This window comes from Mastigoproctus giganteus, chromosome 2 (assembly GCF_048544385.1).
Source record: "Mastigoproctus giganteus isolate SK-2022 chromosome 2, ASM4854438v1, whole genome shotgun sequence".
Lineage (NCBI taxonomy): Eukaryota > Metazoa > Arthropoda > Arachnida > Uropygi > Thelyphonidae > Mastigoproctus > Mastigoproctus giganteus.
In genome coordinates, this window is record NC_143576.1 from 258,120,305 (window position 1) to 258,136,199 (window position 15,895).

At 39.1% G+C, this 15,895-nt stretch overlaps 1 protein-coding gene across 5 annotated transcripts in view; it reads left to right on the forward strand.

The window, feature by feature from the left end:
• Window positions 1-420: 420 nt before the first annotated feature.
• The window catches only part of LOC150090413 (uncharacterized), a 137,910-nt gene continuing 122,435 nt past the window's right edge, over window positions 421-15,895 (forward strand). For 4 of the 5 annotated variants that reach the window (XR_016548097.1, XM_090389874.1, XM_090389878.1 and 1 more), the window contains exon 1: window positions 421-719. The gene's annotated coding sequence lies outside the window, so the exon portion shown is untranslated. Of the gene's footprint in view, window positions 720-925; window positions 1,032-15,895 lie in introns of those variants that run through there. The other variant, XM_090389875.1, reaches the window with a different exon arrangement.

Consider the following 15,895-nt stretch of genomic DNA (forward strand, 5'->3'; position numbering starts at 1 on the left):
CTGCACGACATCGCACGACGACTTCTGTGTACAATACCGCTTCAGGTAAGCATTTCCGACCTCACATTGCTATATGATTTCGAGTTGTCAGGATGTACCCTACCCCTCTTAGAAGTTCTGAAACGTTTAACTGAAACACCCTGTAGGTTCTAACCCTTCTCGTGTTTGGGGTTTTCAGTTAAAAAAAAAACATACGCAATTTTCAGACAATATACACGGAACAATATGGCCTTAGTTACGGATACTCCTAAAACCGTACTACATCAACAAAGAGATGAAAAAAAAAAAAAAAGAATGACGAGTACGATAATTTCGACAACTTTTCAGAACGTCCGCTCCTAGAAACGGCGCTGCTATCAGACACATTCATGACAGGAAAAAAAAAAAAAAAAAACCTCTCTGTAGTTTGTCTCGCAGTAACCGGGCGGTGACTAAAATGCTTTATTTAAGTAATGGTCGTAGCGATTTCACACACTCAGAATGTACATGTGAAAACGAAAGCTCTAAAAGGGAAATGATGTTGCTTGACAGAAGGATTACGATCTGCTTAGCCATCATCTATTCGCCTCCGCCGCGCCGTATTTTGTGCTATACGGCTGCCGCCATTCAATAAACTTTCTAAAGCACGGATATAATTATAGCAGCCATCTTTGAGGTACGCTCGGCTCAACATCAAAGCCGTCTGGAGGGTGACAATAGTACCTTTGTTTTAATGTCAGGTAGGTTTAATGTGACGTTGGTTTTTTGAAATGTGTCATTCTCTCAGCTTGATATTACTTTCACTTTTGTCGCGAATAAAAATCGGCGTTATATTTTTGTTTGTATAGAAATAAATCGCCGTGTATAAATAAAAGTAATAATTTGTTAATTGCTGTACATCTTCCCCGTTGGCGGTGTTGCACACCACTCCGAAATTAAAAGATGAGGAGGATAATTTTGAGCATCTGAAGATTGAGGAGTTTGACAGATGAAGGCGTTCGCTTGGTTTGGTATGAAGATGTGGAGCAGAACTCGGCTTTTCTGAATATAAGGTAAATTTAAATGTGCGGTGATAATGAATATGTAATTAATTGCTTTCATTAATCACGTTACTCGGTTAAGGAATATGGATTTGCGGCAAGATACATTTTCGAGCGTATTTTTTAAATTACAACACGTACATGATTGCAAATAAAAGTTGAACATATTTTGTGTTATCTTTTCGTTTTTTAGTGATGGTTACCCCGGTATTACTAATGCGAAACCCATAGAAGAAATCAGTTTGAATGGTACTTAGATGAGTTTTGAATAGCCGGTTAAGTACATCGGATCATTGCTTTGAAATATTCTCGTGTAATGTCAATATTAGAAAAAAAAATATATATATATATACGTGCTTAACATCTTGAAAGTCATTAATTATATATTTATGAAGCCGAGTACTTTTTATTCTTTTAGACAAATTCTTGTATGGTATGGATGGGAGAAGTGTGTAGGGTTTTTTTTTTTTTTTTTTTTTTGACTAATGCTATGTGAACTTGCTTTCCTGCATCATTTGCCATTACCGCTACCACCAATTTTTGTTTAAGACCGATTTTTCATATTTATATGCCTAGACTGACATCCCACCACACATAGGATGTTTCATAACATACTGGCTGTATTTTCAGAATTGTTTCAGGACTGATAACAACAAAAAAAAGTTTATATAAGCATGCCCGATTTTGAAAGGTTACAGAGCTTTATGGCTGTTTGAATTTTATAAAATGGATAAGAATAAGCAAACATGCACCTGGTGTAAGTAAATATTTTGCTATGTCTGTTTGCTTATTTTTATATATTATTTTATTAGTTTTTATCATTGCAAACTCCATAGCCATTTTTTAAAATTCAAACAAGTAGCTTCATAACTGTTCAGAGTTGGACAAATGTTTATATAAGCTTTTTCATTGAAGCATAAAAAGTATGGTGCACATTATGAAAAATCCCATATATTTAAGTTTTAAATATATATATGAAATGCATGGAAAATTTGATGATGCACGTGAATCAGGGCCCCTATTCAAAGATGAAGCGTGCTTAACAAAGACCCCAGATCTCCATAATATCTTTGCCTGGGGATTGTATGGTGAGGATTGAGTGGGGAACCGGACCCACACATAAGAAATTAACAATTATTCCTCAGATTATCAGTATTTTGGGTGAACTGGACTGATGATCAGACTGGTTCCTCATATGTTGTCTGTTCATAATGGGTTGTATTATATAATATTATGTTCTGAATAATGGGTTATATAAACATGTGTATATAACACATGTTTATTTATTATTATTATTTTTTTTGGCTGATGCTGCATACGCTCATACATGGTACACTTGCTTTCTTGCATCACATGCTACTACTACTACAAGTAATATGGTCAAACCATTTCACCAGAAGCTGAAACCAGTGCTTTTTTTTTTGGATTTACTGGAAAGCATTGTATATGCAACAGAAGTTCAGTGTCAAGACAGCAAATTGAGAGTGCAATAGTGTAGTTTTTTAAGCATACTGTGTTGTACTCAACCAAGAACCAGCCTCTATATAACTAGTGTATGTGCATATCTAGCAGATGGGAAGATGACTTGCAGTGACTTTTGCAAAGCACCTGGGGATGATGGAATCTGCAAAGTTTTGTTAAGAGAAGCTGCAAAAGAGGTAGTTAAACCTTTTGGCTATAATCATGACAGCATCCTTAGATTCAGGGAAAATATGTGCAGATTGGATATATGCAAATGTATTGCCTAAAACCACGGTTCAAAGGATGAAGTTCAAAGGATCAAAGACCTATAAGTTTAACCTCTCTGCCATGGAAAATAATGGAATCATTATTTTAATTATTCCATAATTCCATTATTTTCAAAGGAGTAATGCAATGACATCTTGATAAAAGTGGAATCATAAGGCAATCACAGCATGGATTTGTTAAATATGATGAATTTAACAAGTTTACTTGTTAAATTCATCATACTATTCGAAGTTTACAAATCATGCCTTACAAATTTGATTAGCTACTGTGAAGTTGTCGCAGAGGAACTGGACGCAAGGAATAATTTTGACATCTACTAGATTTCAGTAAAGCCTTTCATACCGTACCACCTATATGGTTGTTGTCTAAATCAGAGTAATGTGGCATTCAGAGATTTTACTGCTATGTTACTACTATTAAAAGGATAGGCTGTAAAATGGCAATTGTAGTTTAACAGTGATAAGTGCAAGGTACTGCTGAAGACTAACAGTTATCCCATAATAGAATACCATTTGGGTAGTACCGAACTCAAAGTAGTGGAGTATAAAAAAAAAAAAGAAAGATCCATAAGTAATTGTAGAGTCTAACATGAAATTCTCTCTGCAGTGTAAGCTAGTTACTAGAACAGCATGTCAATTATATACAAGAACTTTACCAGCAGAGAAAAAGAAGTGGATATCCCATTTTATAAGGAGTGGTTATCCTATTTTTTTAGCCACATCTGGAATACTGAATACAGGTTTGAAAACTCCATTTTACGAAGGATATAGATCTATTAGAAAGGGCAAGGATGAGCAACAAGATCATTTGGGACTGCAAAAGGATATTCTTATCAAGAAAGACTGGAAGTTCTGTGAATTGCAGGCTCTGTAAACTAGGCACCTGTGAGGTAATCTAATTGAAGTGTATAAGACCTTTAACAGTACTAAGCAAGTTGAATGTATATGGTATCTTTGCATGAAGGTACCATCAACATTCAACTTGCACACAAAGGGGCACAATTTTTAATTGGTAAAGGATGGCTGCAGAATAGACATTTGGAAATTTGCATATAGCTAAACAGTACTGGCAATATGATGCAAAGGAGCAAAGCTTATACAAAAACAGCAAAAAAAAAAAAAAAGTTCACTTTCTCATTAATTCCAATAATTTGTCCAAACTACCCACCTCCACATTGGGTAAAAGTTTATTTCAGCAACTGAAACTTAATTTTCCTGGAACATTAGCAAGCAGTTACTGAGCAATGTCCATTGATTACCACTCTCTGTCTTCTTCCCCTCGCCGACCGGGCTAGCCGAGTGGGTAAAGTACCTGCCCGGCAACCCAAAGGTCGCGGGTTCGATTCCCGCCTCGGGCTTGGATCAAAGTACTGCAAAAAAACCTTGGGAGGTGCAATATGGCCACAGAAGCCGATGCGCCAACAACTACCAAATCAAACTTCTTCCCCTCAACCATCCCTTTATCCATATCAGCAATTTGCCTCCAATGCCACACTGCTCCAATTTGTGCAGCACTCTTCCATGTGCAACAGTATCAAAAGCCTTTCTAAGATCCAAATATATAATATCAAAGTTATTCCCTGCATCCAGTTCTTTTGTGACTGCATCATAGTATCCAATCAAATTGGTTAGGCAAGACTTTCTCTTAACAAAACCATGCTGTGTCCGAGCTATAACTGAAGTCTTGTCTAGATGATCTTTCAGTGTATCTTTAACCAGTGCCTCCATTAATTTTCCTGGAACAGAAGTTAAACTCACAGGTCTATAATTACTTGTGTCAGCCTTTGATCCTCCTTTGTGAATTGGGGTCACATTTACACATCTCCAGTCTATGGGTACCTCCCCTGAGTCCAAAGAAGCTCTCATAATTATGGCTAAGGGTTTGCTTACTTCCTTTGCTGCCTCCTATGTTTATCCTCAACAATTTCTCCTCCACTTTCCTCTCAGTTATTGCAAAATCATCCAGCTCACTGCCAGAGTTGAATACACCTCTGGCATTCCCCTTCCTGAATAACTCTTCATGTGTGAATGTAGATGCAAAATACTCGTTTAGTTTGTTAGCCACCTGAGCAGGATCCTCAACTGTTGAACCATCAATATCCAGTGGACCAATCTGATTCATCCCTTTCCTTCTAGAGTTTACATAGGTAAAGAAGTCTTTGCATCCTTTGCCAAGGATTTCTCATAATCTGCCTAATCTCCTTTGTGACTTGGTTACAGACCAGCTTATATCTATCATAGGCTTCCATGTCACCCATTAATTTATATGTATCCCATGCATTTTTCTTCTCTGCCATATGTCTCATTAGTTCATCTGACATCCATTTAGGCCTAAACCTTGAAAAATATTTCTTAGTTGGTATGTAAAGCCTAGTAGTTTCCAAGATAAGTTCTTTGAATGCTTCCCATTTTGAATTTGCTGTTGGTAACATCATCAGTTGGTCCCACTGTATAGAATTTAAATAGTGTCTCAGACCATCGTAGTCGCCTTTACGAAAGCAAAAACCCTTCCCTTTACCACTGATGGTAGTTACCTCTTTGAGTAAATCCCACTTCAGCACACTGTGATCACTGCCACCTAGTGGTTCCTTTATCTGCAGATTCTTAAAAAATGAAGAATCACTACTGATAATCAGATCAAGAGTATTACTCCCTGTAGTTGCCACCCGAACATGCTGATGTAGAAAACAATCATCCAATAAATCCACAAAAGCCTTGCTAGTGTGTGAGTGACCAACCCACAAATTCAAGTCAATATCTGGAGCAGTGCATACTAATACTAATCTGCTATGAATTGGATTAAATCTCATGTTGCTTAGTATGAAATAACTGAGCAATGTTGATCTACTTGTCCAAATGGCAGTGCAAGAAGGCATAAATTTTTTGATCTTAATGCAACTCAAATTGGTTTTTGAGGGTTTACTGGATATTTGACCTGCAGAAAGAAGTTATGGAAGTTATGAGAAAGATATTTAAAATCTGCCAACATGGCTAACAATTTTGAGAAATTTTGATAACAAAGACATTGATGGTACAGCTCTGAGAGACTCTCACTTATCTTGTGATTGTCTCCTGTGGCAGCTTAGTCAGCACAATATGTTGCTGTCTGCCACTTATTTGTAGAAATCTGGGTTTGATTCCTGCTAATAAACTGTTAAAAGTCCTCTTCAGTCAGAATTGTTAAAAGTCCTCTTCAGTCAATGCTGTAATTAATTGATCTCAGCTAGAGGTGATTAGGTTTTTCAGTCAACATAGCATACAGATTTTCCCATAAATATACTTCTATAGACAAAAAAATTCTGACTTTCATCAACCGGTGAAATACCACCACTTTGCTTATTGGAGGCTTTAAGTGGTGAAACCCATGTTTAGTCTCTAGAGCAAAGTTTCCGGCATCCCCCACCCCCTCCCCATACTTCTCCTTCAACCCATGCACGGTACTAAGTACTATAGGTTTTGATACCTTTCGTGTTTGGGGTTCTCATAAAAAAAAAAAAAAAAAAAAAATATATCATATGAATATTAGTGACAAGCTCTGGTGCCATTATCAGAATAAAATTGAATTTGAATTGTTGCTCTTGTTATATAAGTATGCAGGCAATCACTACATAAATCTGTAAGATATCAGAAGTAATAGATGCACCAAATGTCCATGATATGAGTATGAATAGGTACACCAAATGTCTATGATATGAGTATGAATAGGTACACCAAATTTTAAAAATCATTACTTGAAAAGCATAACATGTCACCACTGTTTTGTGGCAGAAGAGATATGATTATAATTTAAACTGTGCTATACTGTACTGTAAATTTGGTTTAGGTTGCCAAAGACTTCTCTGCTATATAGTGATCTAGAATGTTTTCCAAACAGTTTATAGGTAAAATTTATTTAGTTCACCTAAAAGAAACTTTCTTTTTGCCCATTACTTCTAATAATTGGTCATGTCAATTTATTAGAAATTTGATGCACCTACTTAAGAGTTGTCATGAGATGCTGACATAATATGAATTTTTGAAACTTGGTGTTGCTCTGATAATGAAGATGCAGAATTTGAATATTCTGAGTATAATGTGTACAGAAAGGGCAGATGACAGAGCAAAGAAAGGATTTATGATCTTTGTTAAGATTCTAAAACAGTGCAATCAGCACATAGGTTTCCAGCGTGAGGTGACATTAGCACTGGGGAAAACCAAAATGAGAGACTGGAGTGTGTTATATGCCAAATGACTATAATACAGACAAATAGAAAAGAACAGCAAATCAGAATGTCTTATCATAGCAGATTGTAAATTTCCAGATACTAATTTCATGGGTTGGCAGCTCACTCAGCAGTAGAATATCTTCAGTTCTGTAAATTGCAGCATCTTGAAACGAGGCACATGCAAGATCTGATTGAGGTTTTAGGACTTTGAATAGATTAAATAAGCTAAATGATGATGGCATCTTTCTTCTTCCTCAGACAACACAAGGGAATATAAATTTAAATTGAGGAAGAATGGTTGCAGGATAGATGTTTAGAGATTTGCCTTTAGCCAGTGGGTAGTTGATTGTCGGAACAAACTTGTCTGGCGTCGTAGAATTGGATCATTTTTAATAATTTTAAGAAGAACTAGACAAATTCTTAGAGCAGATGCAGAAATAATGTGGGAAGTGGCTTTTTTTTTTTTTTTCTTCATTTGCTTCTACTAATACTAATTTCTGAACTTGCTAAGTAATAGCTTTCTATACCAGCATGTTAGAAAGGTTACGTGAAAAAAAACTATCCTTGATTGATTATCAGTACTGATTCATCTTGTATTAAGAATATTCAAGTAAAGGAATCACTAGGTGGCAGTGATTACAGCATAGTGATGTATGTAGGTCTTAACCCCTGCTTATATCCCATTTCTTCTTCAGCAAATTTCTTTATATTATTTCTTAAACTTACCTGTTTATCATTTACATTTTGATTATCTATCTAATCATCCCTTATCAGTAATAGCCTTTTCTTAATTTTTTTGCTATAATTATCCTTCCTTGTTCTTATCCTGTTCCTGTATAGAAGTGACAAAACCCCATGAGCTGCTAGAAAACAGCTTATGGGGTTTTGTCAATGATATACAGGAACTTGGCTAGCAGTGACAAAGATGTGATTATCCTATTGTGTAAAGCAAGAGTTAGATTACATAATACTGCATAAAGGTGTAGAAACCTTGTTTTACTGACATAGTTATTTTGGAAAAGGTATAGAGAAGAACAAACAGATTTAGTTGAAAAGCACAAAAGGATATCCTTACCAAGAAAGATGAATGTTGTGTAGAAGCTTTCATCTGGAAGCTAGGTATCTATGTGGTGATCTAATTGAAGTGTTTAAAGCTTTAAAAGGAGACAAGTAAACTAAATTCTGATATGCATCATTATTATTTCTCAGACAACACATAAGCAGACATATTTAAATTTAATAAGGATAGTGGCAGAATAGATGTGCTGAAATTTGTCTTCAGCCAGGTAGTAATTTATTATTAGAATAAACTTCCATTGTGGTTGTAAATGTGTGCAGATGATTTTCCCAAACCTTTATTAATTCAAAAGATTGGAAAATTATTAAAAGGAATGGGCAATTGAAGTGGGTAAAATTTTATTTTATATTTTTTGCTGATACTGAATAAGCTTTGCTTCTTTGTATCCTTTTGCCAATACTAATACTACATTCAATATGTATCATGAAAGAACTGCTGAAGAAGGCAATCTGAAATGATCTGTCTTCATTCTTGCTTCCTTTTCAAATTTATCAGATACTGTCACATCACTTGAATATGAGATTCTGATGAAACTTTTTCAAGTAGTTACTGATATTGCAATTGAAATTAGGTGTGTCCCGGGCAGCAAGGATTGCCTGTGACACACCTTTCACGTTCCTCGTGCTGTAAATGAGGAATGTGAAATTTTCTGCTGACCAAAAACATTTTCAGTAGCACAGTAGTTATGATCATGATGAAATTCACTGCTCTTCAATGCTGTAAGGATAAGATCTGGATTTGAATCCCATCAAGAAGGGAGGAATTTTATGAGCTTTTTTTTGACACTGGTACATCCAGAAAATAATCAAGCTGACCATAGAATGTACACAGTTAATTGCCACAGTATATTGACATTTCATAGCATTATTTGCATTAACACAAAAATGTCTGGCTAAGAGCAATACTTCCAAACCTTTTATGCAACAAACTACATATGTGCAAAAGATAATCTAACACCTCTCAGAAGTTTCCAATTATTCAACATTCCACTTTTTTTATTCTTTATTTTTAAGTTGATGATAAATGCTGTGGTAACTTCTTTTGTTTTGGATCATATATATGCAAAAAAGAAGTAAGAGAGAAAAAAAGATATATGATACTAAGCATAAGCTTGACTCAGGCCATCTGAAGTTGGCTTCTTCAGTTATTTGCTTTCAAAGTGAAAGAGCTTGTTCAGAAATCACTGGCCACTGGGTGCCTCCGTAGCCAGGTGGGCAGGAGCAGCAGTGCATAGCACACGCTTCTTAATTATACCGGGGTTCGAGCCCATGACCACCAAATACGGAGGATGCGGAAAGGTCAGGGAATGACCACCTCATATTCTCGAAGCAATATGGCCTTAGTTGCTGATGCTCCAAATTACAAATACACTGGCCACTGAGTATTATAATATATATATGTTATGATACATTAAAAATTTACAAATTCAAAGTACTATATATGGGTACATAAGACAAATGCAGCATACTGCATATGGGTAGCAGTAACCCCAGAGTAATGTTGCAACAGTGCACTACTACACTCAGGGTAGTGGAGAATGAAAAAGACCTGTGGTAATTGTGCAGTCAGGTATGAAGTTTTCTGAGCAGTGCAGACAGGCTGCCAGAGCAGCTCATTGGGTATTGTCAGTAATATACAGAAAATTTGCTAACAGAGATAAGGAAGTGATTATCCCTTTGTATAAGGCATTGGTCAAGCCACACCTTGACCTTTGCGTACAGGTCTGAGTGCCTCATTTTAGGAAGGGTGTAGAGCTGCTGGAATGAGTATAGGGAATGGCAATGAGATAGATGAGGGGAACAAAGTGTTTCTTTTACCAAGAAAGGCTTAAGTTCTGCAAATTGCAGTGTCTGGTGACTAGGCATATGCGAGGTGATCTGATTGAGGTGTACAAGTCCTTGATGCCGGATGAACTGATGAGGCATATGGCAAAGAAGAAACATGCATGGGATACATACAAATTAGCACATGACACAGAAGCCTATTATAGATACAAGTTGATATGCAACCAAGTTACAAAGGAGGTTAGGCAGGCGAAGGCAGATTACGAGAAATCTTTGGCAAGGGATGCAAAGAAAAACAGCAGAGAGTGAACTCTAGAAGGAAGGGGATGAATCAGATTGGTCCACTTGATATCGATGGGTCAACCGTTGATGATCCTGCTCAGGTAGCTAACAAACTAAATGAATATTTTGCATCGACATTCACACATGAGGAGTTATTTAGCGAGGGGAAAGCCAGAGGTGTATTCAACTCCAGCAGTCAGCTAGAGAATCTTGTAATAACTGAGAGTAAAGTGGAGGAGAAATTGTTGAAGATAAACACAAGAAAGGCACCCGGGGTGGATGGGATCTATCCAGTTATATTAAAGGAGGCAGCAGAGGAAGTAAGCAAACCCTTAGACATAATTATGAGAGCTTCCTTGGACTCAGGGGAGGTACCCACGGACTGGACATGTGCAAATGTGACCCCAATTCACAAAGGAGGATCAAAGGCTGACACAAGTAATTATAGACCTGTGAGTTTAACTTCTGTTCCAGGAAAATTAATGGAGGCACTAGTTAAAGAAGCACTGCAGGATCATTTAGACAAAACTTCAGTTATAGCTCGGACACAGCATGGTTTTGTTAAGGGGAAGTCTTGCCTGACCAGTTTGATTGGATACTATGATGCAGTCACAAAGGAACTGGATGCAGGGAATAACTTTGATATTATATACTTGGATCTTAGAAAGGCTTTTGATACTGTTGCACATGGAAGACTGCTGCACAAATTGGAGCAGTGTGACATTGGAGGCAAATTGCTGCTGTGGATAAAGGGGTGGCCGAGGGGGAGAAGACAGAGAGTGGTAATCAGTGGACACTGCTCGTCGTGGACTAATGTTATTAGTGGAGTCCCTCAGGCCTCAGTGTTGGGTCCATTATTGTTTTCTGTATTCATAAATGATATCGATGATGGTATATCAAGCTTAATGTCGAAGTTTGCAGATGATACAAAGGTAGGCAGGCAGGGTTGTCAAGGACACTACTGACACTATGCTGCTGCAACAGGATCTGGAAAGGTTGAGCAGATGGGCTGAGAGGTGGCAAATGAAGTTTAACATTGACAAATGTAAAGTACTACACATGGGAAACAGCAACCCCAGAGCAACGTATCAACTATGTGGTACTACACTGACAGTGGTAGAGAATGAAAGGGACCTGGGGTGGTTGTGCACGCAGATATGAAGTTCTCTGAGTAGTGCAGACGTGCTGCAAGAGTAGCTCATGGTGTATTGTCAATGATATATAGGAATTTTTCTAGCAGGGATAAGGAGGTGATTATTCCCTTGTATAAGGCAATGGTCAGGCCACACCTAGAGTACTGTATACAGGCCTGGAGGCCTCATTTCCAGAAGGATGTAGAGCTGCTGGAACGAGTACAGAGAAGGGCAACAAGATTAGTGAATGGAACAAAGGGGTGCTCTTACAAAGAAAGGCTTAAGTTTTGCAAATTACAGTGTCTGGAGACTAGGCACCAGCGAGGTGATCTGATAGAGGTGTATAAAGCCTTGAACGGTTTGAGCATGCTCAATGCTGATGGGATTCTTCCTCTCGCTCAGAATAATCACCCGAGAGGGCATAAATTCAAATTGAGGAAAGACAGATGTAGGATAGACGTGCGGAAATTTGCCTTTAGCCAGCGGGTGGTTGGTTGGTGGAACAGACTTCCATCCCTTGTCGTGGAAGTTGATAGGCTAAATAAGTTTAAGGCTCAGCTGGACAGGTATTTTGAACGAACAGAGGGGGGGTGAAGTGGAAGTGGTGTTTTTTTTTTTTTTTTTTTTGGCTGTTGCTGAATAAGCTTGCTTTCTTGCATCGAATGCCTCTGCTAATGCTAATGAATAGTTTGAGCAAGCTCAATGCTGATGGGATTCATTCTTTTGTTCAGATTACACACCTGAGGGGACATAAATTCAAATTAAGGAAAGACAGTTGTAGAATAGATGTGTGGAAATTTGCCTTTAGCCAGTGGGTCGTTGATTGCTGGAACAAACTTCCATCTGTCGTGGAAGTTAAATAAATTCAAGGAAGCTTAAATGAATCCAAGGAATAACTGGACAAATGTTCAGAATGAATGGATGGGTGAAATGGGAAGTTTTTTTTTTTTTTTTTTGGCTGATGCTATATAAGCTTGGTTTCTTGCATTGTATACCTCTACTAATGCTAATTAGCATTAGTTGAAACATATGATGTGATGCAAGAAAGCAAGCTTATATAGAGCATCAGCCAAAAAAAAAAAAACCCTTTCCCATTTCACCCATTCGGCCACTCCAAATGTTCGTCTGGTTCAGCCTTAAATTTATTTAAGCTATCAACTTCCACAACAACAGATGGAAGTCTGTTCCAGCAATCAACTACCTGCTGGCTAAAGGCAAACTTCTGCACATCTATTCTACAACTGTCTTTCCTCAATTTGAATCTGTGCCCCCTCAGGTTCTTAATCTGAGCAAGCAGAAGTATCCCATTAGTATTGAGCCTGATCAAACCATTCAAGGCCTTATACACCTCAATCATCATCTCGCAGGTGCCTAGTCTCCAGATGCTGCAACTTGCAGAGCTTTAGCCTTTCTTGGTAAGAGCACCCCTCTGTTCCTCTCACCAATCTTGTTGCCCTCCTTTGTACTCGTTCTAGCAACTCTACATCCTTCCAAAGATGAGGCTTTCAGACATGTACACAGTACTCAAGGTGTGGCCTGACCATTGCCGTATACAAGAGGATAATCACCTCCCTGTCTGCTATCAAAATTCCTATATATCAATGACAAGACTCCATGATCTGCTGTGGTACCTGTCTACACTGCTCAGAAAACTTCATATCTGACTGCACAAATTACCGCCAGGTCTTTTCATTCTCCACTTCCCTTTGTGTAGTACCACACAGTTGGTACATTTCTCTTTGGTTACTGCTACCCATATGCAGTATTTGGCATTTGTGAATGTTAAACTTCAGTTGCCACTTCTTGGCATCTGCCTAACTTTTCTAGATCCTGTTGCAGTAACATACTGTCTTTACTGCCATTAACAACCCTGCCAACCTTTATATCATCTGCAAACTTGGACATTAAGCCTAATATACCTTCATCGATATCATTGATAAATATCGATGAAGGTATATCAGACTTAATGTCCAAGTTTGCAGGTAATGGATGTAATGGATGGCATTAATTTAATTGTATCTCATATTGTGACTACCTTCACGAGTTACCATGATATTGCACTACCTTGAATAAGTAACTCTTCACTAATAGAGAAGACTATTGTTACTTATTCATGGCAGATACCACCACCCAGACAGTACCGTTTGAAGGCTTATTGGCCTATCATCGGTGGGTGGATACCCTGGTGTTGCAATCATGCCAACCCAGTTATGCAGTATAATTGGGTTGGCATTGATTACGAAGTAAACCTTGGGTTGGAAGTATATGAAGTATGCCTCGAAACAATGTCATCTGGTTGGTGGTATCTGCCAAGAATAAATAATAATAGTCTTCTCCGTTAGTGAAGCATTACATATTCAAGGTAACGCATTGTGAAGGTAGTTACAATATGATATACAATTAAATCGATGGCATCCATTATACTACTTTAGTTCACTACAAAAAAAATATTGTAAATTATCACTGCCAGTTCTATAGTGAATTGTCAGTTGTAGTCCTATGCCTTGTGCGATTATTTTCCTAGTTTATCCCTATGTATACCATCAGGCATCTCTCATATTGTGGAGTTATACTTCATAACTGGGTTGGCATGATTACAACAGCAGGGTACCTACCCACCCACCGATGATAGGCCAATAAGCCTTGAAACAGTGGCCCCTCAACGTGGGCACCTGTACGTGGTGAGGGGACCTCCCAGTGATGCTGCTGGGTTTCCAGATTAGCATCACTGGGATCTAACGCCCATACCTTGGTTTCAGGGTTACATCTTTGAAATCCGGCGTGTGCAGCCGTGCGCCGCGACCCGTGGAAGCGGAAAGGGGGATCCTGGTGGTTGAGGGGCCCAGCTTCAATACACCACTTTGGCCCCTGCTTCGACAAGACGGGTGGTCCCGGACCGGCCCGACTGGGATCAATCGGCGGGTGGTTTTATACTGCTAGGGTCAACTGCGTTCCAATAAGTCTCCCTCCCTTTGGTCCTGGGACGGGATAAAGACTTATTGGTAACGTGGGTATGGTGCTCTAAGCGAACTCGGCGTCCCATTCGTGTACGCAGTACCTGCTAGTTCACGAGTGGGCGTCCCCTCGTAGGGCTCCGTGGTGGGTGAGGTACTTAGGCATCAGACATTTTCTCTTTACTCATATGAGTAATTTAAATCCTTCTTCTGGGGCCCCAACAAGGCCCCTACCTAATCGAGATGATGACGCAGATAACACCTCTGCCAAACGAGCCAGAACTGAGGATAAACAACCACCATCAGTTACACCTCTTTTCCTCATTCTCCATTCCACCGGAGAGCAGTCCATTGGAAAGATGTCACCCTTCTTCATCCAGAAAGGATTAGAAGGGTTGGCAGGTTCACCTAAAACGGTAAAAAGACTGCGTTCTGGCGACCTTTTGGTCGAAGCTACCAATTTTAAACAGGCGGAAAAAATCCTGAACGCCACATCAATAGGGGGAATACCTATCATTGTAACCCCCCACAAAACTTTGAACTCTTCTAGAGGCGTCATTTCAGAGTGGGACCTTCTTCATGTTTCTGAAGAAGAGATCTGCTCTGAATTGAAGGACCAAGGAGTGACAGCTGTAAAGAGAATATCGATACGGAAGGATGGGAATCTCGTCCCTACCCGAGTTCTCATCCTCACGTTTAACACCCCACGGCCTCCAAATTCCATCAAGGCAGGTTATCTAAACTGCCCAGTGAGGATTTATATCCCAAACCCACTGCGGTGTTTTAGATGCCAAAAATACGGCCACTCACAAACATCTTGTCGTGGTAACCCTGCCTGTGCTCGATGTGGTGTGAAAGACCACGAGAGCAAGGAATGTACAGCTCCAAAACCCACCTGTGTTAACTGCCAAGGTGAGCACCCCGCCTACTCAAGAGCATGCCAGCGGTGGAAGGACGAAAAAGAAATCCAAAAACTGAAAACAGAGCTGAATATTTCCTACCCAGAGGCCAGAAAACGTATCCAACCAGTAAATAGCGGGAAACCTTCATATGCCCAGAAGGTTTCTGCTAAGAGCACTATCGGGACACAAACTGAGATGACTATACCACCAAGAGAGTCATTCACCCCGATTGCACGCTATTTATTGAGTTCTCAAAAGCCCACCAAAAAAACACAGTCAGTTGCCACTCCTATATCCGTACCTCCTAGTGCTCCACCACTACCAAAACCAAGTGGTAAAGAGCCTGAAGTAACAACAGAAAGAATGGATGTAGAGAACAAGGAGGTACAGGATGAATCAGTCTTGGAACTCTTTGCGGAGGAAGAAATGGACACGGGACATCGTCCATTCTTCCCCAAAAAAGATAAAGCCAAGACTGATAAAAGTAAGCCCTCAGCACCTCGGAAGCCGCCTGATGGACCCACCAAGCCAAAATAATGGCTAAATTCCTACAATGGAATTGTCGTGGATTCCGGCGAAATACAGATGACATCAAGGCTCTCCTGCAAAAGCACGAGCCAGTTTGCTTTTGCTTGCAGGAGACATATATAAAGGCAAATGATGATCCCACCATGCATAACATCACAATCTTTCGTAAGGATAGAATTACGGATGGTCCTGCTCATGGAGGAGTGGCTATCCTTGTGGGTAACCATACCCCAGTGCAGCCCTTGCTAATTACAACCAGCAT